Here is a 25,531-nt window from a genome sequence, read left to right as displayed (position 1 = left end):
CCTGACACGATTGGTGGCTTGGAGCAGAAGCTTTTAGATAACAATGTTTCTGATACAAGCTTTTGACTCTCTGAACTAGTATCAACTGATTTTGTTGATTTTTATTTCATGAAGTCATAGATGCAAGCTGGAAGAGAGAAGGTGGTATACTCAGAGTAGGGACCATGGACATTTGGTTCACTTATTTATGTAACTTACTTATACCTCTATGTCCTGCTCAAGTGCAGTTACACAAATTCCACTTCCATTTGATGATGGAGTTATTCTGTGTATGCCCAACTTTACAACTTAGTGGGTCATATAATATGCATATCATGATGTGTGGCTCAATCTGCATGGTAAATTGGTGTCCTATAGTCAAGTGTTCAGTCTCTATTTAGGCCCAGAAGTGAATCAAGAGCAGTCTCTCAAACGGAGGTTAGTTATCTGAGGATGATGGTAAGACCTTGCTCCAAAATCCTAAAGGCCTGAAAGGTGATTAATGTATAGGAGCCTGCCAAAGGGATCACAAGTTTCATCCCTAACTGCACTGACACTTTGAGCACCATTGGATCTGATGAATCATATGGCCCAAGTGACAGAGCAGCTTTCACAACAGCCTGGTTGTGCTTCAGAGTCTTCTCTTGTTCTAGGCCCTATTCAAAATAGATTTTTTGGTCACTTAACAATAGAACAGAGTAATACACTGAGAAGGATATGTTTTCTTCAAAACCAAGGAGGCCCACTAAGTTTTGTGTTCCTTTTTTGTTTTTATGAGGTGCCAGATGCAACAATTTATCCTTCATCTTAGAAGGGATTCTCCATATTCACCACATCACAGGATTCCTGAAAATTTACTATGGTAGAAACCCCATAATTTCAGTTGGGCTTAGGTCACTCTCTGACACCCAGATATCTTACCAATAAGCAGTTGCTTTTTCCTGCTCACTAGGTACAATCAGCATAATGTCATCAATGTAATGGACCAGTGTGACATCTTCGGGGTGGCAGGGGGAAGAGATTTCAAGACCTCTGGGAATTAGCGAGTGACATCACAATGATGACAGAATAGAAGACCCCAGACTCTATCCACCTACAAAGATCAACCATTAGATAGTATTCCGTGAATGAAAATATATCTGGGAGATACCAGAAGTCAACTTAAGCTTCAGCAACAAAGTAGAACAAAAAACCTGAGAATAACTGCCCAATAAAGGGTAGGAAGAGAAGCTTCCTTTTGCCTACATCTTCCTCTCCTATAAGCTGGCACTGTTCGGAATCAAGAGGGAACTCCCAGGCTCAACAGAGTTCCCTGAGTGATCAGCTTTCCAAGCCTTTCATGGGATTGTTCACAGAACTCACTTCAGTTTCATCTTACCCAGAGACCAGAAAAGCTGAGCATTTTAAGAATAGGAATAAGGAAGAAGGGCAGGGTCACTAGCATTAGCCACGCAGCATAAGTGTGGTTCCCAGGGCCCTGCTCTGTAGATGACCCCAGCAGACTTTGTTAGTAAAGACCTCAATAGTCATTGTGGATGATGCAGACTCCCTCAGGTTTCATCACTCATGACCCCATCACAGACCCCAGAAGATTGTTTTGCAGAAGACTCCCATATTTTTTGCTGAAGAAATCAAAGGCCAGCACAGTGCTCAGAACCACTACATATTTCACCACTGAAATTTTCACCCTACCAGTTTTTGCATTTGCAGACACTAACCTAAGCCCCTCCACCCCCATGCTCCCTTTCCTCCCTCTCATTGGAGCCCAGATTCCACAATGGCAGCCATTTCTAGCCTCTGAAGCTGTGTGAATGCAAAATGTCAGCCTTGACCCTTGCAGCTGAGCCCCACCATGGTACATACTTTCATGACCATATCTTATAGTTATGCATGCACCAGCATGCTGTCAGCCTGAATCCTGTCACTGGCCTCCACCACCATGCACATGTCTGAGGTGAGACTCTGCAGCCTCATGGGTCCATGCAGAGAGCCAAGGCCACATAGTTGCTTGTGGGACCAGATCCTTTCCTATCTCCTCTCACTTGCATGCCCCATTGGGTTCACTTGAAGCTAGCAAGCTGCAGCTATGCACTTGTACAGTGCAATCCCAGATCCAATCACCATCCTCCATTACCACGTGTGCCTTGGGAGCTTCTGACAGGGCCACTGCAGCTGCTAGTGTGCCTATAGTTGAGCTCAGCCCTCACATTTCCAAAACTATGCCCCTATTATCTGAGAAGAGTTGACTATTATGACTAAAGTTAAGCCAGCTAAATGGTGCTCACAAAAAGTATGCAAATTCATTTACTCACCTTGCTTCACTCAAAGTTCTCACACCCAGGTACACTCAAATTCCTGCTTCAGTATTCATAAGAGAAAAAAAGAACAAATTTCTAGAAATAACCAGTTCTCTGTAAGACTGACTTTCATAATATCTTTTATTTGGGGGAGGGGAGTGTTGTGTGTGTGTGTGTGTGTGTGTTTTATAGACAACTTTAGTTTTTATTTCATGATCATAAACTTAACTCTGCAATCCAGCTAGACTGGGAAGGACTAAGGAAATTATGGAAGCCAATGAACTATGCAGAGAGCACAAAGATTATAGAACATTCCAAGCAGATGGGGATGAAGGGTGCTCTCCTGAGTTACAGAAGGAATGGTCTGGTGGTTAAGATAAAACACAAGTCAAATTTATTAAAGTTGTTCACATTCAGCAATGGTGATCTTCTTTTTTTATATTTTATTGATTTTTTGCAGAGAGGAAGGGAGAGGGATAGAGAATTAGAAACATCGATGAGAGAGAAACATCGATCAGCTGCCTTCTGCACACCCCCAACTGGGGATTTGCCTGCAACCAAGGTACATGCCCTTGACCGGAATCGAACCCGGGACCCTTCAGTCCGCAGGCCGACACTCTATCCACTGAGCCAAACCAGTCAGGGAAATGGTGATCTTCTTGCTGGTCTTGCCATTCCTGGACCGTAAGTGTTCCATGGCTGTCACAATATCCATGCCTTTTGTCACCTGACCTAAGGCCACATGCTTGCCATCCAACCACTCAGTCTTGGCAGTGCAGATGAGAAACTGGGAACTGTTTGTGTTAGGTCCAGCATTTGCCATGGACAAGCTGCCAGGACCTGTATGTTTCAGGATGAAGTTCTCATCCTCAAATTTCTCCCCATAGATGGACTTGCTGCTTGTGCCACTATGGTGTGCGAAGTCACCGGCCTGGCACAAAAATCCTGGAATAATGTTGTGAAAGCAACAACCTTTTTAACCAAATCCTTTCTCCCCAGTGCTCAGAGCATGAACGTTTTCTGCTGTCTTTGGAACTTTGTCTGCAAACAGCTCGAAGGTGACACGGCCCAAGAGCTTGCAGTCCACGAAGATGTCAAAGAATACGGTGGGGTTCACTGTGGCTGGTCATGGACAGGGTGGTTCTTGGGCAGTGGCGTCTGCAAAGCCAGGAGTGTTTGTTTTAAGCCATTTTCTTAATTCCTAGAAATCATCAGTGTAAAAAATTATCTGGCAGAGATGCCCCTGCATTTACTAAACAGAGATAATGCTGACAGTCTCAGTGGCCTTAGACCTCTGACTTCTGTTGTTTTGCCATCTGGCCATCATACTTTTGATCTCCCTCCACCCCAGGACTGGCAGAGTATAACTCACATTAGAATCCATTTGCTCTTGCATGCTCTTTTCCTTTTATCTTTTACTGGATAAGATGCTACTCTTCCCACAATTTTGAAAATATATACCTATATTTTATTTTATTTTTCCCTAGACCCCTAGAAAATATCTGCTTTGGCTCAAAATCACAACAGACTGGTTAGCACAGTATTCTAAAACAAACAGGCTTAGTAGTTGAATATTCCATAGATAAACAGAATCTATTTTCCATGTTAATCCTTTTAAAATCCAACAAGAGGGCGCTTTGCACAAGCATGCCAATCAATTAAAAAGGCAAATATCAGAGAAGTACAAACTGTCAGAGCTGGAAAGGGCGCTTGGAGGTCATCTAAAACAACCTCCATGTTTTTCCATATGTGCAACCAAGGTCCAGTGAGGGTGGGTTGCCAAGAGATTCATTTAGTTAAAAACAAAGCTGCATGCAAACCTGGAAGTGTAATGTCTGTAACTTAGTTTGAAATTTATCCAAAAATAAGATGGATTGAGAGATGGATAGAGGGATAGATATGATAAATCAAGTGGAGTAAAATGTTAGTTAATGATAGGATCTAGTTGGCAAGTTCATGATTGTTCACTGTAAATACTTTCAACTCTTCTGTGTATGTTTGAATTATTTTGAACACAAAATGTTAGGCACTTGAGCATTGCAACTACCTTATGAAGCTGGTAATCCAATGATATTGAGGATAGATGCCTCACACTAGGTTTGGTGGATGCATGAGTGAATGCTGGTGTCCACAGTCAAGGTAGATAAACTAATGTGGACTCTCACTAAAAGAATATACTTATTTAAGATGCATCGCAGGGACCCAAATAGATAAAATAGTTTTGATTTAATCAGGATTCTTGCAACTATAGGCAAAGAAGATCATCCCAGATTTGCTTAAGCAAATAAAAAGATAGATTGCATTGGTTTTCATAAATGAAAATTTTAGGGGTGAACCTGGCTTGATCCTGGTTATCTGCACCCAGACTTTCCATCTCCTGGCTCTGCTCTCTTTCACATTGGTTCCATTCTTATTCAGGCTTGCCCTTCCCAGTTGCAAGGCTCTCTGTACCTCCTGTTTATACCCCCACAAGTCCAAACCCAGAAAAAATGAAAGCATGACTGTCTCAACAGTAAAAGCAAAGTATGAAGAGTGCATTTTATTTGTTCAGTCTGAATTGTGTGCCTATCCTTAAACCAAAAACTATTTGCAAAGAGACTTCAATATTCTGATTGGGTGCCAAACCATTAAAATGAAATGTAATACCACAGGTTTGCTGTCTGAATATCTCTTAGATCACTGAGGAAATCATCTTAAGGTCCAAGATGGTAGAAAGGAGTAGAGGTCCTAGATGTGATCTATCTTCCAATAAATTCCATAGCATATTTCTGATCTTAGGAATCTCTCTCCAAGGAAGTAAAAAATGCAAATGGTGAAAGTGGCCCATTTCAAGAAAGATGCACACAACTGGATCTGGGACTATAAGCGTTCCTTGGAGAACAATCTAACACTTGATGAAAGAAAGGAGATTGAGCTCTTGTACACATGGATTCCAGGCACCTAGAAGAAATGATAAATTTGGGGTGTTAAGTAGGGTACTTGAAATCAAAGACACTCTTAGAGCCATATTCACAGAAATCTTAACTATTTTTGCAAGTCAGATTGGAAAGAAATTCACTGATTCTTACTTCTAGCTAATTGAAGTTAATTTCCAAATAAATTTAGGAGTAGGTGTGAACTATTTCATTAAATAATATTACATTAACTGGGCTACTTATTCAGATTTGGTGATTATATAATCTAATGCACTATTCAAACAAGACCATTTTTATCTTTATAATTGTGAATTAAATTAGTCAGAAATGTGTGAATGCTATAAATTACTAGAGCTCTCTACCTAGTCCACTTCCCAGAGTAGAACTACTGGACTCAGTAATGCTAGTCCACAGGTTCAGGCTGCCAGGAGCAGGGCTGAGTGTTGCCCAAAGCTGTCATGTGTGGAGCCCGAGTTCAGCGAACAAACAGCCTCCAGAGAGGCTTCCCAGACTATCCCCGGACGACTATGTCTCTTATGGTCATGAGAAGAAGGAAGGCCAGAAACCAAACCCAGAACAACTGTATGGAGACAAAGTTTTAGATAGCCCACAACGATCAGAGCAAGAGACACAGTCATGACTGGCAAAAGAAGGTGCCCTGTACAAATCCTACAGGTAAGGCTGCTGGCAGTAGACTGAGTTCGCTGGTTAAAGCAGCTAGGGTCGGGGGAAATGCTGACCAGTCCCAACTGTGTCTGGCAGCATGCTCACAGATCTAATTTGATCCATATAAAAATGCCCTTCCATATCCAGCCTGATCTTAGCAGTTCTTTCTAAATGTGAAGTGGGTTGCTACCTAGAAAATGACTTAAATAAATATTTAATGTGCAAAGTTGGGATTTTAAAGGTGTCTTGGTCCACATATTTGCACCTGCTTTATGCCTGTGTGCAAATTTTTAAATGTGCTCTTTTCTACATCATTCTTCTCTGCTTTCAGAAAGGCTCGGCCCATCTTTCATTCCAACATGACCAACCGGTTGACAGACATAGTACATATATAAATTGTTTTTAAAAAGTGCTTTCATTCATTTAAGAACTATTTACAGAGCATCTTCTCTATGCCAAGCCTCATGATAGGCAGTAGGAATGCAATGGTGAGTAAAAGTAAACATAGTGATAAAAGCATATGAAGGTGGTGCTGACAGATTAGCAGGGGCCAGAGCATCTAGAGGTCTGTCGGTTACAATGAAGAGTTCGGTCTTCATTCTAACAGCAATAGAAGACTTTAGAAAACTCTGAAATTGGGAAGGGAGTATGATGACATCATCAGTTTTGTGTTTTCCAAAGATCAGCGTGGCTGCTGTGTACAGGATGGACTAAAGGAGATAAGGGGGAAGCAGGAATATCAGCTAGGGAGGAGGTCATTATGGTCATCCAGGGAAGATATGATGGTTTAAACTAAAGTAGTGATTGTAGAGCATGAAATATTATTTTAGAGGCAAAATTTGCAGGATTTGCTCATTAATTAGACATCAGGGTTCTTAGTGAGGAAGAATGAGGCGTTAAGGATAGCATCCATGGAGTAATATATAATTTGACTTAAAAGCAAATTCACTCTCTTTGTAGGGACTCTTATAGCGTACAGAGCAGCCCAATATCAGTATCCCTCTCATCTTAAAGACTAGTCACACATATGTGTTTACAGACCCATCAGCTTCAAATAAAAGGCTCTTGCATTTTGCAAAGACAGAAAGGACATTCTGTGCCGATCAAAGACAAATAATGAATGCGATATTAAATAAGCTGTAGTACTTTCTTCGCTGGATGTCATGTTTAAAGATTCTAGTTGTAAATGCAGGAAGCCCTGGGTTCTCCTTCATTAACTCTCATGGATTAATTATCCATAGCTAAATCTCAATTGTTGTTAAACCTATTTCAGAAGCAACAAAGCAGGCTGTAAGAAACTGGCAGGATATTGAAACCCATGGGACATATTCCAAGAGAGAAGTATTTCATCTTTATCCGGAGATGGGGTAATCAGCATGATGTGGAGGAAAAGAGCAGCAATATCAGAGTCAGGCGAAGCTAAGCTAGAATCTTGATTATCTTATCTAGTGGGTATGTGACCTTGGAGCACATATTTCTGCAAGTATTTTCTTTTGTTTAAAATTCATTAAGAATGGGACTACATCAAAATAAAAAGCTTCTGCACAGCAAAAGAAACCATCAACAAAACAACAAAAAAGCCCACTGCAGTGCCAATGTTATCACTTATAAGGGTTTAATCTCCAACATCTACAGGGAACTCATACAACTTAACAAAAGGAAGATAAACAACCCAATCAAAAAATGGGCAACGGACCTAAATAGATACTTTTCGAAAGAGGACATAAGGAAGGCCAAGAGACATATGAAAACATGTTCAAAGTCACTAATCATCTGAGAGATGCAAATCAAAACAACAATGCAGTACCATCTCACACCTGTCAGAATGGCTATCATCAACAAATCAACAAATGACAAGTGCTGGAGAGGATGCGGAGAAAAGGGAACACTCGTGCACTGCTGGTGGGAATGCAGACTGGTGCAGCCACTGTGAAAAACAGTATGGAGTTTCCTCAAAAAACTAAAAATGGAACTCCCATTTGACCCAGTGATCCCACTTCTAGGAATATATCCCAAGAAACCAGAAACACCAGTCAGAAAGCACCGCTATGTTCATAGCATCATAATTTACGACAGCTAAGATTTGGAAACAGCCTAAGTGCCCATCAGTAGATGAGTGGATTTAAAAAACTGTGGTACATCTACACAATGGAATACTACATTGCAGTAAAGAAGGAGTTCTTACCATTTGCAACAGCATGGATGGAACTGGAGAGCATTATGCTAAGTGAAATAAGCCAGTCAGAGGAAGATAAATATCACATGATCTCACTCATTTGTGGATTATAATGAACATAAACTGATGAACATAAATAGATCCAGAGACAAAGAAGCATCAATCAGAACGTCAAACCTCAGAGGGAAAGTAGGGGAGGGTGGGGGTAAGGGGGAGGGAGAGAAAAATCAAAGGACTTGTATGCATGCATATAAGCCTAATCAATGGACACAGACAGGGTGGTGAGGGCATGAGTGGGGGGGCAATGGGGGGATAAGGACACATATGTAATACCTTAATCAATAAAGAAAAAAAATAAAATTCATTTAGAAATACTTGAAATGCAAATAGTTATAAGGATGCAATTAGATAATCAAACATAGTTTCCTTATATATCCATAATGAGTACAGCAGTACCTACTGTTCAGGATCATTGTTGGGTTGAAAGTAAAGATAGTAGTTATAAATTATTAAAATATATGGAACATAGAAGACAATACATCAGAGCTATTAAGGCAGAGGGAATCTCTTGGGATTGTTCTACATAAACAAAGTAAAAGTATTATTGATTGAAAAATTCTCATTATTTAAATAAAGCAGAAATAAAACTAGTTCTTACCCCTTTGATAAAATTCTACTTTTTTCAAACCAATATTATGTGCAGTTTTTAAAATAATATACTTTTAAAATAAAAGTTTTATTTATGATGTGTTCATTTCTAAAAATAACTGTTTTCAATACTTTCTATTATCTTTTTTTAAAAATATGTTTCATTGACTTTTTTTTTTTTTTAAATATATTTTATTGATTTCTCACAGAGAAGAAGGGAGAGAGATAGAGAGCTAGAAACATCGATGAGAGAGAAACATCGACCAGCTGCCTCCTGCACATCTCCCACTGGGGATGTGCCCGCAACCCAGGCACATGCCCTTGACCGGAATCGAACCCGGGACCCCCCAGTCCGCAGGCCGACGCTCTATCCACTGAGCCAAACCGGTTCCGGCAAAAAATATGTTTCATTGACTTTTATGTTTCATTGACTTTTATATAGAGAGGAAGGGAGAAGGAGAGACAGATAGAAACATCAATGAGAAAGACACATCAATTGGCTGCCTACTGCATGGTCCCTACTGAGAATCTAGACCACAACCTGGGCATGGGTCTTGATGGGGAATGGAACCCGGGACCTCTTGGTCCATGGGAAGACGCTCAATCCATTGAGCCACACCAGCTGGACTACTTTGTATTATCTTAATGGCATGATATAAAATTCTCAAATTTACCTGATTTCAAATGGTACCTTATCAGAGCTGTCTTCACAGATTATCCTATCGGTATACACCAGTGCCTCTCCCTCCATCCAATGCACAGATAATAACTTCATCACCATGCCTCTCCCTCACCCCTTCTATCCTTTATTGTTCTCTATAGCAACTATCGCCAACATCTGACATACTGGGTAATTACTTGTGGACTTGTGTTCTATCTTTGCCCTTCAGAATGAAAAGTTCAAGGAGCACAAGACTGTTTTGTTGTTTTGTTAACTGACTTATCCTTGGCACCTACAACTGCATCTGGCATAGTGTGGGCACCAATAAATATGCACTTTCAAAATGAATAATAATGTTTGTGTATACTCACCAAATAAAAAGGTGTCTTTTCATGTGAATTAATATGACAACAAAGCTTTCATAGAATATATTTGCATTTTACAGTTTAACCTTTTTCTTCAGCTCCCATTTCCTATAACAAGGTCAGAGAAGGCTTTAACTCTATTTTGCAGCCAAGTAAATTGAAGCTTAGACAAGTTGTGTATGTCATCTTTTATCACACAGCTATTGAGTGATTTCCTCATAGAAACCTGATTCTAAAAGAAACAACTACAATTGCAGTGTCAAAAATGCAGAAGTCACTTGGAATATGCAAAATAACAGTGTTCAGTTTGTACCTGTCATAAATGAATTGCTTGCTTTCTAGTTGAATTTTAAGTTTCTTATAGTAATGAAAGTATGCAAATAATGACTTTTTCCTCACCCTGCATTAGAAAGGTTAAGGGCAAAGAATGAACACACCTGCTGTGTGATACTGCTTTTCACCAATAAAGCAAAAAAGATGTGGAGCTCCATTTATAAATACCTGCGCAATAATAATGCATGATAAATGAAAGAAGCCTGGCTTCCATGTAACAGAGAGTAGCAGCAGCATACTATGTTTGATTAAGGTCTGTATTTTCCCTTTCACCAGAGAAAAGGTGTTTTGCGAAAACAATGATTTAAGATGAGTGTTGGTGGACAAGTCTCATTCATCCCACCTAGAACAACTGGGGAGTAGGCAGACCTTGGTTTCTGTGTGCTGGCTGCCTTTCCATGTTATACCTTCACCACTGTGATCACTCCCAGACAAGAAGCTTCTTAAAACATCCCTTGCATCTCCTCATGGCCTCCACCCCTGCCAAACACCCAGTGTGGACCCCTCCTCCCATGGGAAAAAAATAAGTTGAAATCTGACTTATGCTGAATTGTTAAGCTCATAATAATTCCAAAATATTTTTGGATTCAGATCTTAGTGCAAAATCAGGCCCCAACACTTATTTGCTGTCTGGCCTTAGACAAGTTACATACTTCCTCTTTGCTTCATTTCTCTGATTATGGAATGGAAATATTAATAGTACTTGACAGGATTGAGTGAAGACTCGTGTGTGTGTGTGTGTGTGTGTGTGTGTGTGTGTGTGTGTGTGTTTCTAAGTGCCTAGAACTTATAGTTAAGTATTTGCTACTAAAGATACAGGTCATAAAATGTAGTAAAAGAAGGGACTGATCTGATTTTGATTTCTGTGACCTGGGCATGTTACATCATTTCTCTGAATAGGATTCCTTATTAAAATAGAAATACTCCCTACTTTACAATGCCAGATTAGGGATTGATAATATTGTGTGTAAAGCATGTAGAATATTATCTGATGAAGAGCAGATGTTTCACATAGTATTAAATATTATTCTTTGCAACTTAAAAGGGGATTGTGGGGTGTAGTAATGTCATTCTAAAGTCATCAGTGGGATAATGGTCTTGAGCAGCGGTTCCATTGGAGACCTTCAAGGTATCTTTTCAATAAGACCAGCATTCATGTTAGAAACTTTTGCTTTTGAAGCTATTTGCAGCAGATCATATTTTCCAAGGATGATTACAGAAGTGCCTTCTATTCCACGTGCTCTTTTTACTAAGTGACCTGGACCTCTTTAATGTCTCTTCTTGAATTGGGGCTTTGTGTCGGCCTTGACCACTAGAGAAGCTGTATGACTTTCAAAGTTGAGTCATACAAATGCCATGCATTCTGCCTAATTTCTGGGGACCCTCCTTCTGGGGAACTCCAGCCACCATGTAGAGTGGAACTGCCCTGAGGCCACCATGCTGCCAGGAGGCCTTAACTAGCCCATGTGGAGCTGCCCTACAGTTCTGTGATGAATCCTAAACTAGAATGGCTCAGTTAAGTCCTTCCTAAATTCTGGAAGCTCAGAAAGAGTGAAAAATAGGAGAACGGTTGTTATGTTAAACCACTAAGTTTTGGAGTGGTGTGCTATGCCGTTTTAGGTAACATATTCACAATTCTGTGGTCTAGTTGTGTTTTACTGTGAGAAAATATTGTTTATGATATCTTGCTATTGTATCTCATTTGACAAATGTATCTCATGAAAGCAGATCATCTCTTTTATGGCTGAGGAGATGGAAGATCTGAGAAGTTGCATGATTTTCCACAGGTCACACAGCCAAGTGCAGTGGCAGAGCAGGCACACAAACAGAGCAAGCCCCAAAGTTGGTCTGTTCATATCACCCACCTCAGAGTAAAGGACTTTGAGAAGAACAGTATGAAAATTGCTCTTGGTGCAGCTTTTTCTTTAGTTCCAAAAACCTTGTATAAAATGAGATCATGCAAGCAGATGTGATTTACTTCAAATTTTGCCTGGTGTTGGGCTGATAGATTTCCATATTGGTACCATAAGAATGAGTTAGTATTGTTTTAACCACTTAAAATGAAAAACTGAAGCATGTTCAATATTTACATTTCATTTTACTAGATCTTGGTCATTCATTTTATTGTTCAATTTCACATTGTAGTTTCGTGATTTGTCACTTCCATTAATATTAATCAGAATGACAAATGTACTCAATGATTTAAAGGCACATTTTTTAAAGTATGTGGGGGGATTTAATTTGGGTGATATCTCCTGAAAAATAATATTTCTGTAAAAGTGCAAAAAATACTGCCATTTCATCGTGGTCTCTGAAAATACACAGTGAGCAAAAATAGCCAATTAAAGAGCATGATAACTGCTCTCCTTGAAATTCCTACAGGTAATTTAAAATGTCATGCTTTTATTTCTTCCTGTATATTTTCAACAAACAAAATGCTTGTTTTCCCTCCTGATGATCCTGACCACAGTTGGTTTCTGAGTGGTCATGGAGACTGAAGCTTGTCCACACAGGGTGCTGGAAAGTGAGCATCAAGAGTCATCTCTTCCATTTATTGCCGCATGCCACAACCCTTCTCTTGGTTACAGCCTGGAGTGCTTCAGGGTGAGCATGGATGGAGTATGGAACCAAGGACTTTGTATTATTTCTCCTCCTAAAAGTTCCCCAGTTCAGAATTCTATTACTTTGGTACCCTGGATTTCTTTCCCTTTTGTGATTGTTGAAAAAGAAACATTTTGAGGATAATCTCAGTTGAGATTTTAGTGTTATGGCTATTTTTAGAAATCTTTGACATGGCACTTCCTGAAATTCAGAATGGCACTACCAGCCTAGGATTAGAGAACACCAGTGCCAATAGAGCCCCTTGAGTTCACTGAGCGCAGACTCTCTGATAAATAGGCCAACTGAGACTCCAAGAGAGGTCGGACCTTGTCCACTGCCACATCATAAACTGAGGGCTGGCTTCCCCTATGTCCAGAGTCCCCTTCTGCTAGATCTCCTTTGCTCAGTGAGTCTCCTTTGTCAGCTTTTGCCACTGGAAAAGTTTTACCCCTGCATTCTCACCTGAATATATCAACATGACAAGGACCAAATATATGCTTCTGTGTTTCTTTCCCATGCAGCCCATGGTCCTTCAAAACCTTTACTAGCCATACTGCTGTAAGCAGGCAGTGATAAGACCTTGTGGAATTCACAGATGGAACCCCAAGGTGACCTAACTCAAAGATGTCCTAGTCCTAGCTTATGCAAACACCTACCTTTTCTGAAAACTCGTTGCCCACATATAGGCACATATAGACCACATGTGGGTACTAGAAAAAGCTATTTTCTTCTAAGACTGAATACATAGGATGTTCCTAGGCTCTGTCCCAACCCAGATAACCACACACGCAAGCACATTCCTTTCCTACTTGCCTCTCAGGCTGTTTCCAGTTGAAGAAGAGGAAGGAAACTTCTATTGAGGTACTACCTCTCCTTCTGGGTTAACATCTTTTGATCTTTCTCTTTGGTTCCTGACCCACGTCTTTTGTTTCTGGGAGATCTAGTGGGAGAATTTTCTTGGCTCAACATGCACTGTTGTGAGTCAGGCCAGACCCAGTCAGGATTGAATGAGAGCCTCAGGATCCCATTTCCTACAGAAGGAAGTTAGAACATTTCTAAAGAAAAAGAAAGGTAATGTTTTAATTAAAATTCCTAACTTAATTTTAAAAAATTAACAAAAATAGAAATTAGTCATTTTTCTCACTAGTGAGCCTAGCCTTTGGTGTGATCTATATGGGGCAAATAAAAAATTTGAATAATAAGACTAACTGGGTTATTCAGGAAATAAAACTTTGATCTGAGGGAAAAAATGAGTTTTTGTGGAGGCTCAAATTAGCCACATTCCCCTCTATGTACACCAGATGTAATAAATAGTGCCTCATTTCTTCAATGCATTTCAGAGTCATAGCTCAGGCCAAATGGAATTAACTCAATTCAGCAGTGGTATTAATGTGGCTCCAAGTGAGGTGTCACGTTTCCCACCATGAACTCCAGCACTGAGATAAACTGTCACAGCTGCAGGGATAAGCAATGGTCCCAGACAGGTCATCATGTATAGACATGGCTACAATGTGGGCAAAAAGTGCCCTTGTAAAATGGAAAACACTTGAGTAAGCAAACAATGAACCGCAGTGCTGTTCACACACTACAGAGAAGTCCTCCAATGCAAAAGCAACCCTATCACAAATTTCTCCATGGGACCACTACACAATAGACACGATATATACATTGTGCTAAAAGCAAGGAGAAAAGAAGAAATAATTGTCTCAAATTTGTCATTTCATGTCTATCAGTTTTAAGATTTGCGGGACAATCCTATAATCAGTGCTTCTCAAACTTTAGGGTACACAGCAATCCGCAGGGAAGCTTGTAACAGTGCAGATTCTGATTTGGTGGGCCAGAGGGTCCGCAGCAGAAAACAGGCTCCCAGTTCACGCTCGAGCTCTGGTACACACACCACACTTTACATATCAAGGCTCTAGGCCTGACCTTCCCAACCTGTGCTCCAGTGTTGTAATGAGAATTGATATCCACATCCCTTGGGCACCTGGGCAGGAATTGAACGGAGTCTCTGGCAGTGAAGTTTATCTTAGTGAGTTGTGCAAGTGTTATCCTTTTCTATGTGTACACTATGGGGAAAGCGTTTGGAGGCACATCTCTAAGTAGTAATGGAAGTTTACCATCATTCCCAGTAGCAATAAATTATTCCTAGTAATAGTCATAATAATAACAATAGTTATTTATTGCCCACTTACTATTGGCCAAAAACTGTGCCAAGTACTTTACATGACTCAGTCATAGAATCGTTATAACAACCCTAAAAGAATCATGGTATTATTAGCCCCTACGTGACTTACAACTGTTCCCACGGCTTTTCACTTTAGAGATTATCTGTATAGTAATGATTCTCAAATTTATATCTGCAACTCTGACTTCTTCCCGAACTCCAGTTGCATTGTCTAACTGCCTACTTGATGTGTCCACTTGGAGATACTCAAAATCCATAGTATATCCTTAGCAGAAAACATGCTCCTCTTCTAAGCTGCTTCTATTTAATTCCTCCAGCTAAAAATTTAGGTGTCTTATATTTTTTAACTTCTCTTTCCCTCACCCTACATACACATGTACTCCATTAGGAAATACTGTCAGCCCAACTTTCAAACTGTAATCTGAGTTAGTCTGGTTCTCTCTATCTCCTCTGGCACCATCAGCTGTGGCTTGGACCACTGCAACAGGCTTCTGGCTATTCTCTCTCTCTCTCTCTCTCTCTCTCTCTCTCTCTCTCTCTCTCTCTCTCTCTCTCTCTCTTTCTCCTTTGTTCTTTGAACAGCTTTGGTTGTCTAGAGGTGGTTGGCATGTTTGCAAGTGGCAGCTGGTGAGGCCAGAGCAGTGGAGTTGAGCCAGATAATAATGGCAAATATTTGCATGACACTCACTACGCTCTAGACAAATTTCTAAGGACCTTGCACAGAATAGCATATTTGATGCTTGAAATAACCTCCCAGTCATGTCCTATTATTATTACCCTCATTTTACAGATGAGCACACTTGCCCAATGTCTCCCAGCTAGAGAACAGTGGAAGCAGGATCCAAACCAAAGCTGAATGAGTCTAGAATAAGCAATCCGAACTTCTCTGCTCTGCTTCCTCTAGAAAGGTTTTGTGTGTCACACTAAGGAGCATGCACTGTGACCTGAAAGCTAGGGGAAGGGCCATTAAAATTAATAAATCCACCAAGTCAGTTATGTGGTTGTTTTGTCTACAGACAAGTACACAAACTCAGAAAATTATTATTTTTAACTGAATTGGTAACTTCAGTGAACTAAATAAAAATAATCAAGTTGCTTAAGCAAATCGCTTCCCTTGGAAGTTGCACATTTTGTGAATTCTGCTGGTCTGTTCCTATATCCTCCAGGAAGTGTCCTTATGGAAATCCATTGCTGTACATCAAGAACATTTGTCTGAGCTTCCATATATATTGACCAGTATATATTTATGCTTTTTCTCAATGTATATTCTAGTTTGAATAAGAAGTAGTAGCGTATGAATATCAATTACTTTCATAACTGTTACAATACCTTGCCTATTCTGAAAATATCTCCCAAGGGATTTGGCTTATACATAACTCATCTCTTAGGAAATAAAACCTAGAATGTCATTCAGCACATCTCTGGCAGTGATCAGCCAATGCACTATGCTAATAAAAGAGATCTAATCATGCCAATCACTTGCCTCTGAAGATTTAGGGGTAAAGTCAATAAAGAGAAGGTACATGTTCCCATGGTACCTTGTGCTTCCAAGGACTCTTTAGCACAGACACCATTGTATCACTATGGTCTGTTTACTTTGCCATCTCTTCCACAGCACTATGAGTTCTTCCAGGGCAAGAACCATATTTTGTTCAGCTTTGGATCCCAAGCACTCAGCACAATGCTTAGAGAAGTGAGCTTTCAGTAAACTATTATGGAATAAATAAAGTGGCATTTGACATAGCTGATCACACCTTCCTCCTTAGGTACTGTTTTTAGTAGGCATCTGAGGTGCTCCTCTCTCCTGGCTTCTCTTCTACCCTACTGGCTATTCTTTTTCAAAGTTCTACACTACCTCCTGTGTTCACTTTCCAGTCTCATGACTTTAAATGCCATCCCTAAGCTGATACTCTAAAATCCAGTGGCTTCCACGCAGATGTTTAGAATAAAATTCAATTTCTATACAATTACTTAGAGGCCCTCCACAGCCTGCCCTGCTTCCCTACATCTGACTTTCTCTCTAAACGACCACTCACTCTCTCCCCAGCTCACTCTATTCCACCTACACTGGCATCCTTGCTGTTTGGGGGAATATACCTGCCATGTTTTTGTCCCTTGGAATGCTCTTAGTTCATATCTCATTCATTCATATTTCTTCTCAATATTTATTTTGAAGGAAGCTTTCCCTAACCATCCAATATCTCTCCCCCATCAAGTTACATTTCTTTTTACTCTAAACTATTTTCTTTTCAAAATGCTTATCACCATCTGGTATGTATAGTTGTGTGTTTTTTCTCATTTTCCTCCTCTAGGCTATAAGCACCATGAGGACAGGGACTGCTAGTATTTCTGGTATTTAGAATAGTTCCTATATAGAGTGGGCACCCAATGAGTATTTATTGAAAATAAATGGATGAGTAGAAATGGCATTCTAGAAAACAAATGAGTTGTAATTTATACTTATAGATGGTGAAACCAATCCCAAATCCCCAGAATCTGTGAGTTCAAACTTCTCTCTTCATCTAACTTTGTAGCCAGCTAGGCCATTGACTCTGCCTTACACATCTTTGTATCTCTACTGCCTAGCATAGAACATAGGGCATGTGAGGTACTTAATAAATATTGAATGAATGAATATACTTTAGTATTAGGAAAAAAAACCCAGTGATTTCAGTGTGTGCCCCCTGGGTTGATGCGAGACAGGCTTGTTAAAGGTGATTGTAAAACACTTTACAATTGTTGGTACCAGAGCCATGCGCGGTAGCAGTTGGATTTTTTTTTTTAATATATTTTATTGATTTTTTACAGAGAGGAAGGGAGAGAGATAGAGAGTTAGAAACACTGATGAGAGAGAAACATCAATCAGCTGCCTCCTGTACGCTCCCTACTGGAGATGTGCCCGCAACCAAGGTACATGCCCTTGACTGGAATCAAACCCAGGACTTTTCAGTCTGCAGGCCAATGCTCTATCCACTGAGCAAAACCGGTTACGGCAGCAGTTGGATTTTTATTTGATTGGAGCAGCTATTAGCACTGTGGCTGTTTCAGTGATCTGATTTGTCCACAAGGGCTTCTTCATGTGGCTCTAACAGCCTTGCTGTTATGAGGGAATTGACCTGCTTGCCTTGGCAGAATAGGAAGATGGGGGGTCTGATGAAATCTCAGCACTGCTTAAGAGTTAAGTCATGTAAAGCTTCACATTTACACTAGACTAAAATCATTTGGGATGACCCAGAATCATAAAATCTGTTCTAAAACATATACAAAATTATGGGTGAGTGTCAGGAAAATTCAGTTATCATACACAATAGTTATTTTTAAAAATTGTTTATCAACATGGAAAAGTTCATACTCTTAAAGAAGACATATACTCATTTATCAGATTTCTTTATTGTAATTTGTTTTTAATTTCCTGAATATCATTTTCTTAAACTTCCTATATAATGGTAACTATAATAAAATCTGTTATTCAAACAGGAACTCTGAAAATGAAGGGGTCTCTAATAATAATTTGGCTGATCAAAGGAGCAAATTGAGACTGCCTCAGCCCATCTGACATGGGGTCTCTTAGTCCAAATGTATTTTGATAAGCTCTTATGTAGATAACTTTAGTTTTAGAAACTCAGATTTCTGGTTGTCTGACTCATGTTCAGGTTCTAAAAAAGGAGCTACCCCAAACAATTATTCCAATAACCTGTATCATGTATATTAATGCTCCTTTTTTCCACATTTCATTTCATTTATGATTTAGAAACACTTTAAATATGTTTGACAGAGGAGGAACCTGAGATTACGCAACCAGCCCAAGAAAACTAGGGCTCAAACTCAAGTGTCTTTTTATTCTTCTGATTGGGTATTTCTTGCTTCCTCATATTCTAAATCGCTGATTTGATTCTCAGTATAATTCACAATTGTAAAAGGTCAAAGAAACTCAAACTGTTTGTCCTTGTTTAATTTTCTTGTCTGTTTCTCTATTCCACTTGCCCAGGAATTTTCCTAACTTCTTAATATTGTCCCACATTTAGACATACTGGACTATGGAGTTAATAACATAATGCCAAGATTTTACTCAATTTTGCTCTTTTATTAAAATTCTCTGTAAACATGCTCCCCTTTATTGCCCTGACCAGGAATTGAACTGGCAACCTTTTGGTGCACAGAATGATGCTCAACCAACTGAGCCACTCTGGCTTGGTCCCATATGTCCTCTGTCATTCAGTCATCCATAGAAGGGTACCAGACCTACTTGGCTCCTAAGAACAATGTCCTTGGTTGAGTTTGGCGGGTCAGAAATAGAGCATTTGGGCAGAGGTAAACCATAGAACAAATACCATTGAGTCACTGAACAACACTTGAAGACTCACAAGTCCTGTGTTAAGCACTATGCTTGGCATGGGGATATGTTAAACATGGTCCGTTTCATGCACTTTTTGAAGAAAAATTATCTTCCTAATGCCTTTCCAAATGTATACTTAATATCTGCATAGTCAGACATTTTCTACAATGGTCAATGCTTGAAGGATTTTTTTTTCTCTGAGATGCCAGAGTCTAAGGAGAGTGATCCTTCATTACTATGCCTAATACGAAAGAGGCTTCAATGCTATGAGGCCAATGGAAATATTACTTTGCAATAAGAAAGATCTTCAATTGTACATATAAAGTGGAATAAAAAAAAAAACTGTGTTGTGATTTTTTTTTTACCCCATGGCCTAATAACTTGAAAGAATATCCTTTTATTCCATAGAGACTATTGTGGGTAATGTTTCTAGAAATCAGTGTTAGGTATTTAGGTATTTTGAGAGAGAAGAGAAAATTGTACTATTAAAAGTCTTTTTATGTCTACTGATATTTAGAATATTTCTCCTATTTTATCTTATGTTATTAGTGACAATGGAGAACCTAGCATAATGCAACTATAATTAGAATCATAACTTGCTTTACATTTCTCTTCACCACCACACCTATCCTAAGAACTGCCTTTTTAATTCACATTTTAGGTCCTATTGTTTTTCCAAGGTCTTTCGAACTGTAAACAGAAAGGCACTATCTGAAAGTCAGGTCAAAGACAGAGAAACTGACATAGGCCATTCATACTTTGTAGCCAAGGTGAATGCCTGAGGTGACTTATCTGTCTAACCAGTGCGTACCCAATAAGCCGGGGGGGGGGGGTTGTTTGTTTTTTACTATAAAGATTAAAATTTGACATTTTAAAAATCACTTTACCAGTTCCTTTAGCCTAAATTGAATTATACATTTCAGAAAATGATAGTACCAAGCAGAAATGTCATAAAGCCAATAACAGCCATGCTGGCATAAAAGATGATCCCCATACTCCATGCATGACCTGCATCACTTCTGTGTACTTCACATTTCACTGGAAAAAATGCTCTTCACACTTTCTGTGCTTTACTTTCCTCTTCCCAAATAATGGCTATTTGCAGTATGTGCACTTTGCAGATATCAACATACTTGTCAGACGTACTTCCCTTGATTAAAGACTCAGTTCACTATCCCAGAAACAAACATTTAAGATGCATTGACATTTTTGTTTTAGAATTGCCTTTCCAATCCTTATTCAATAAGAAACTTTTTCCTGCAATTTACTAATATTTCAATACAATATTTTATGTTCTATAACACTTTATATTTGCACTTTACCAGGCATATATTTCTAACACAGGAATAGCTAAGGAAAGGAAGAATGATATGGCATTGTTTTGTGTGGGGGTTTTTTTCACATTGACCTTTCCCAAAACAGTGTTCTGCAATGTGCAGCTGGATGAACATACACAGACTTCCATTCCTAAGAGAGCCGTTTCGTTCCTTCCACAGGGACACAGTCCATCTTTCCCGTGTGACTCACACACTCCTCTGAAGCCCTTTCAGTTCAATCAGAATCAAGAGCTATCATTTGCAAAAGCTGCCAGGATGTCATATAGGGGGACATGGGGACCACATGTTTGACGTGGAGGACTCCAGGAGAAGGGGAAAGTAAGGGCAGGGAGATTTCCAGATTTTCCAAAACTAGGTTTAGAATCAGCAAAGTTCTCATCTAGCTAAGTGTGTCTCTGGGATGAAGAACAGTTAATTTTGTTTTATCCTTACCTGAGAAGATCCTTCTATTTTGCCAGGAGACATCTGATCATCAGAAAAACTGTGGGTGTGTTGTTGAACAATAAATAGGATTACAAATGACAACAGCACCCCATCAAGTCATCACCAGCAACAACCAATAAGAAGCATGAAGAAATCTGGGTTATACTAGTGGACATCCAATTGCACTTAAACAGAATATTGTGACAATATCAGTTGATACAGAAAAAGGATCAGACAATATCCAGCATCCATTCATAAGTCATGTTCATATTACATACCTCAATCCAAATTAATTATAAGTAAAGCATCAGACAAATACCAATTTCAGGATGTTCTGTAAACAATGATATCAAAACAACAAGGAAAATTTGTAAAATCGTCACTGCCTAAAGGAGCCTAAGGAGACATGGCATGTCAATTGGGGGGGAGGGGCGGGAGGAGACATCTATAATATGTTCAATAAGAAAAATAATTTTTAAGTATAAATAAATAAATAAATAAATAAATAAATAAATAAATAGATGTAATGTACAATTCTGGATGGGATCTTGGAAAAGAAAGAGGGCATTATGTGAAAAGTAAAAAAAAAATTGATAAAGTATAAACTTTAGTTAATAATAGTATATTAATATTGGTTGCTTACTTTTACCAAATTTATGATACTAATATTTCAATAATAAGGGAAACTGAATGGGGAGTATACAGTAACTCTGTACTATCTTTGCAATATTTCAGTAACCAAAACTGTTCAAAGAATAAAGTTTATTTTAAAAATTTAGTAAATCTCTGCCAAAACACATTAAGAATAAACAACAGAACATTGTAATAGATCCTTCAGACATTAAGAAAATAAGAGAATATCATTAACAACTTTATATAGTGAATACTAGAGGCCTGATGCATGAAATTCATGCACAGGGGGCGGGGGGATGGTCCCTCAGCCCAGGCTGCACCCTCTCATAATCTGGGACCCCTTGCTCCTAACTGCCTGCCTGCTCGCTCCTTACCTCTTGGCTCGCCACTCCTTGGCACTGCCACAGAGGTGGGAGAGGCTCCAGCCATTGCTGCTGTGCTTGCCAGCTGTGAGCCCGTCTTCTGTGTTGAGCGTCTGCCCCCTGGTGATCAGTACGTGTCATAGCGACCAGTAGTTCCTGTCATTCCTCTATAATAGTCGCTGGCCTTTTATTATATAGATTTATATACAACTTACAAATTCTAGAAGAATGTAATTTACCGAAATGACTCAGAACCAATTTAAAACTGAATAGTTCTATCATTATTAAAGCATTTGCATTAGTAATGAAAATCTTCCTGCATTGAAAACTGCAGGTGCAAAGAGCTTCACTGTAGTTCTACCAATCCTTCAAGAAAGCAATAATTACATCATGATACAAACTATTATTCCCAATAATGGGTACAATTTTCAGCTCATTCTATGAGTCTAACAACACATTGTTACCAAATTTTAATAAGAGCTGTATAAAAAAAGGAAAAAACAAGTGACTCTCATTCAAAAGTATCCATGCAAAAATCCTCACAAAATATCAGCAACAAAAAAGGGTAATACATCATTAGATTATGAATTTTTTTCAGAAATGCTGGTTTTATTTTACTTTAAAATTTTAATTAGTGTAATATACTACATTACCCTATTAAAAGGGAAAATCATATGATTGTCAAAATAGATGAAGTGAAATTGTTTGATTAAATTATTAACACATTCATAATAAGAACACTTAGCTAAATTCCTATAAGAGAACTTCCTTTACTTGAAAACTGACAGCTATAAAAAATACTTAATGGTGACACACAGAGCAATTTTTATTGAAATCTTAAATAACCTAAAGATGCCCACTACCACCACTTCAATTTAACATTTTACGTTATTATAGCCAGCGTGATAGTTACATTTATTAAAAAGAGAGGAAAAAGATTACCTTATCAATATTACATATTGTGCACATAAAATACAAAATAATATAGAGATAAATTATTAGAATTAATAAATAAATTTAGCAAGTTTTTATAATCTATCTATATATAAAATACTAATATGCAAATCAACTGAATGGTGGAATAACTGGCAGAATGACTGGTTGCTATGATGTGCACTGACCACCAGGGGAAAGATGCTCAATGCAGGAGCTGCCCCCAGCCCACAGGCCTTGACCAGCAGCAGCAGCTGGGGGCGGGGCCAGTGAGCGGGCGACACCAAGCCAGCCAAGGCAGATTCAAGCGGGGACGCTGGTTGCCCCACCAGTCACCCCACAGATCAGCCCTGATCATTGGCCAGGCCTAGTGACCCTACCTATGCACAAATTTCATGCACTGGGCCTCTAATAAAATTATAAAAGAGAATTGTATTTCTATATACCATCAACAGATGGAAAGTGACATTTTAAATAATGTGTAGGGCCATAAAATATCACTATCTAAAATTAAACTAGTAAAATATATAAAGACCTCTGTGCAGAATACTATAAGAAAATCATTGCAATAAAGAAGACCCGAATCAATATTAAATATACCGTTTTATATCTTAAAAACTTAATATTCTAAAAATGTAAATTATCCCCATGTTGACCTATGAACTCAATGCAAATCCAATCAATACATTTGTAGGTATTTTTTTCTTGCAATTGACAAAATGATTCTAAAATGTATATAAATGCTAAGTAGCAAAAATGTGTGAAACACATTTAAAGATGTCCAATGTGTGACCACTTGGGCTACTGGATATCAAATATAATTATAAAATTATAGTAATTGAGGCACCATAATATTATTTTTTTAACTTTTTATTGATTAAGTTATTACATATATGTCCTTATCCCCAAATTACCCCCCACCCCCCACACTCATGCCCTCACCCCCCTGTTGTCTGTGTCCATTGGTTGGGCCTATGTGCATGCATACAAGTCTTTTGGTTGATCTCCCCCCCTTACCCCCACCCTCCCCTGCCTTCCCTCTGAGGTTTGACAGTCTGATCGATGCTTCTCTGTCTCTGGATCTGTTTTTGTTCAACAGTTTATGTTGTTCATTACATTCTACAAAGGAGTGAGATCATGTGATATTTATCTTTCTGTGACTGACTTATTTCACTTAGCATAATGCTTTCCAGTTCCATCCATGCTGTTGCAAATGGTAAGAACTCCTTTTCACTGCAGTGTAGTATTCCACTGTATAGATGTACCGCAGTTTTTTTGGGTTTTTTAAAAATTCTTTATTAGTTAAGGTATTACAAATGTGTCCTTATCCTCCCCATTAACCCCCCCACCACTCATGTTCTCATCCCCTGTTGTCTATGTCCATTGGTTTGGCTTATATGCACGCATACAAGTCCTTTGATTGATCTCTTCCCCTTACCCCCTCCCTCCCCTACTTTCCCTCTGGGGAGTGATAGTCTGATCGCTGTTTCTCTGTCTTTGGATCTGTCCCTGTTTATCAGTCTATGTTGTTCTCTATAATCCACAAGTGAGTGAGATCATGTGGTATTTATCTTTCTCTGGCTTATTTCACTCAGCATAATGCTCTCCAGTTCCATCCATGCTGTTGCAAAAGGCAAGAGTTCCTTCTTTTTTACCACAGCATAGTATTCCATTGTGTAGATGTACCACGTTTTTTAAATCCACTCATCTGCTGATGGGCACTTAGGCTGTTTCCAAATCTTAGCTATGGTGAATTGTGCTGCTATGAACATAGGGGGGCATATATCCTTTCTGATTGGTGTTTCTGGTTTCTTGGGATATATTCCTAGAAGTGGGATCACTGGGTCAAATGGGAGTTCCATTTTTAGTTTTTAATTCACTCATCTACTTATTGGCACTTAACCTTAATATTCTTTAAGGGCAATGAAGTGAACAGAAGAGAGAAGGCAGAAATAGTGTATAAGTATTCAAAAATCACCAATTTTCAATGTGCTTGTGCTGGGGAGTGGAGTGCAGTTGCCACACTAAAAAGCAATTCTCAGGCCACCAGTAGGGTATCTAAGAATTCAACTCAATTCTGACACTATCTACCCAGAGACAGCCTCAGATCTCACAGGTTAAGGGTTCAGTCCTACAAAACTGAACAGCCCCCTCACTTTAGATGCCAGTTGCAAGCCCAGGTTATCACTTATGCTTATAACCAGCAGGTTATAAATCAAATTTTCCCATGCCCCTTTCCTCAGGTTCAATTCATTTGATAGAGTGGCTCACAAAACTAAGAGAAAAAAATTACTTACTAGATTATCAGTTGATTAAAAAGAATATAACCCAGAAATAGCCAGATGGAGATGATGTATAGGGCATACCTTTGTGGAGCATGCCATTCTCCCCATATCTCCACATGTTCACTGAGCTCAAAGCTCTCCAGACCCCATCCTTGGGAAGAAAAAAATATATATATTTCTTATTATAAATCACAATATCACATAAGGCCTTGCATAAGTAAGTATTTGATTTATGACAAAAGTAGCACTCTAGAGGAGTGATGCTGAGACAATTGGGTATCCACAGGGGAGAATAATGGTGAGAAAAACAACACATGAAATTTAACCTGGACTTTACCACATAACACATATATCCATATACACAGTCTTTCCTCCTTATTTACAAATTTATAT

General features: G+C 39.0%; 2 pseudogenes across 2 annotated transcripts in view; both read right to left on the bottom strand.

Annotated features, from left to right (window-relative positions):
- Positions 1 to 25,531, bottom strand: part of LOC308511838 (neurofilament light polypeptide-like) — a 1,188,981-nt pseudogene that overhangs the window by 272,038 nt on the left and 891,412 nt on the right. The window lies entirely within an intron of this gene.
- Positions 2,875 to 15,086, bottom strand: LOC308510998 (peptidyl-prolyl cis-trans isomerase A-like; annotated as a pseudogene). Its single transcript has 2 exons — positions 14,939 to 15,086; positions 2,875 to 3,398 (listed from the first exon to the last, which is right to left on the bottom strand). The product of its transcript is annotated as a peptidyl-prolyl cis-trans isomerase A-like (transcript).

The sequence above is a fragment of the Myotis nattereri genome (genome assembly GCF_964212035.1).
Source record: "Myotis nattereri genome assembly, chromosome: X".
In the NCBI taxonomy this organism is placed as follows: Eukaryota; Metazoa; Chordata; class Mammalia; order Chiroptera; family Vespertilionidae; genus Myotis; species Myotis nattereri.
This window is presented reverse-complemented; position numbering and strand designations above follow the sequence as displayed.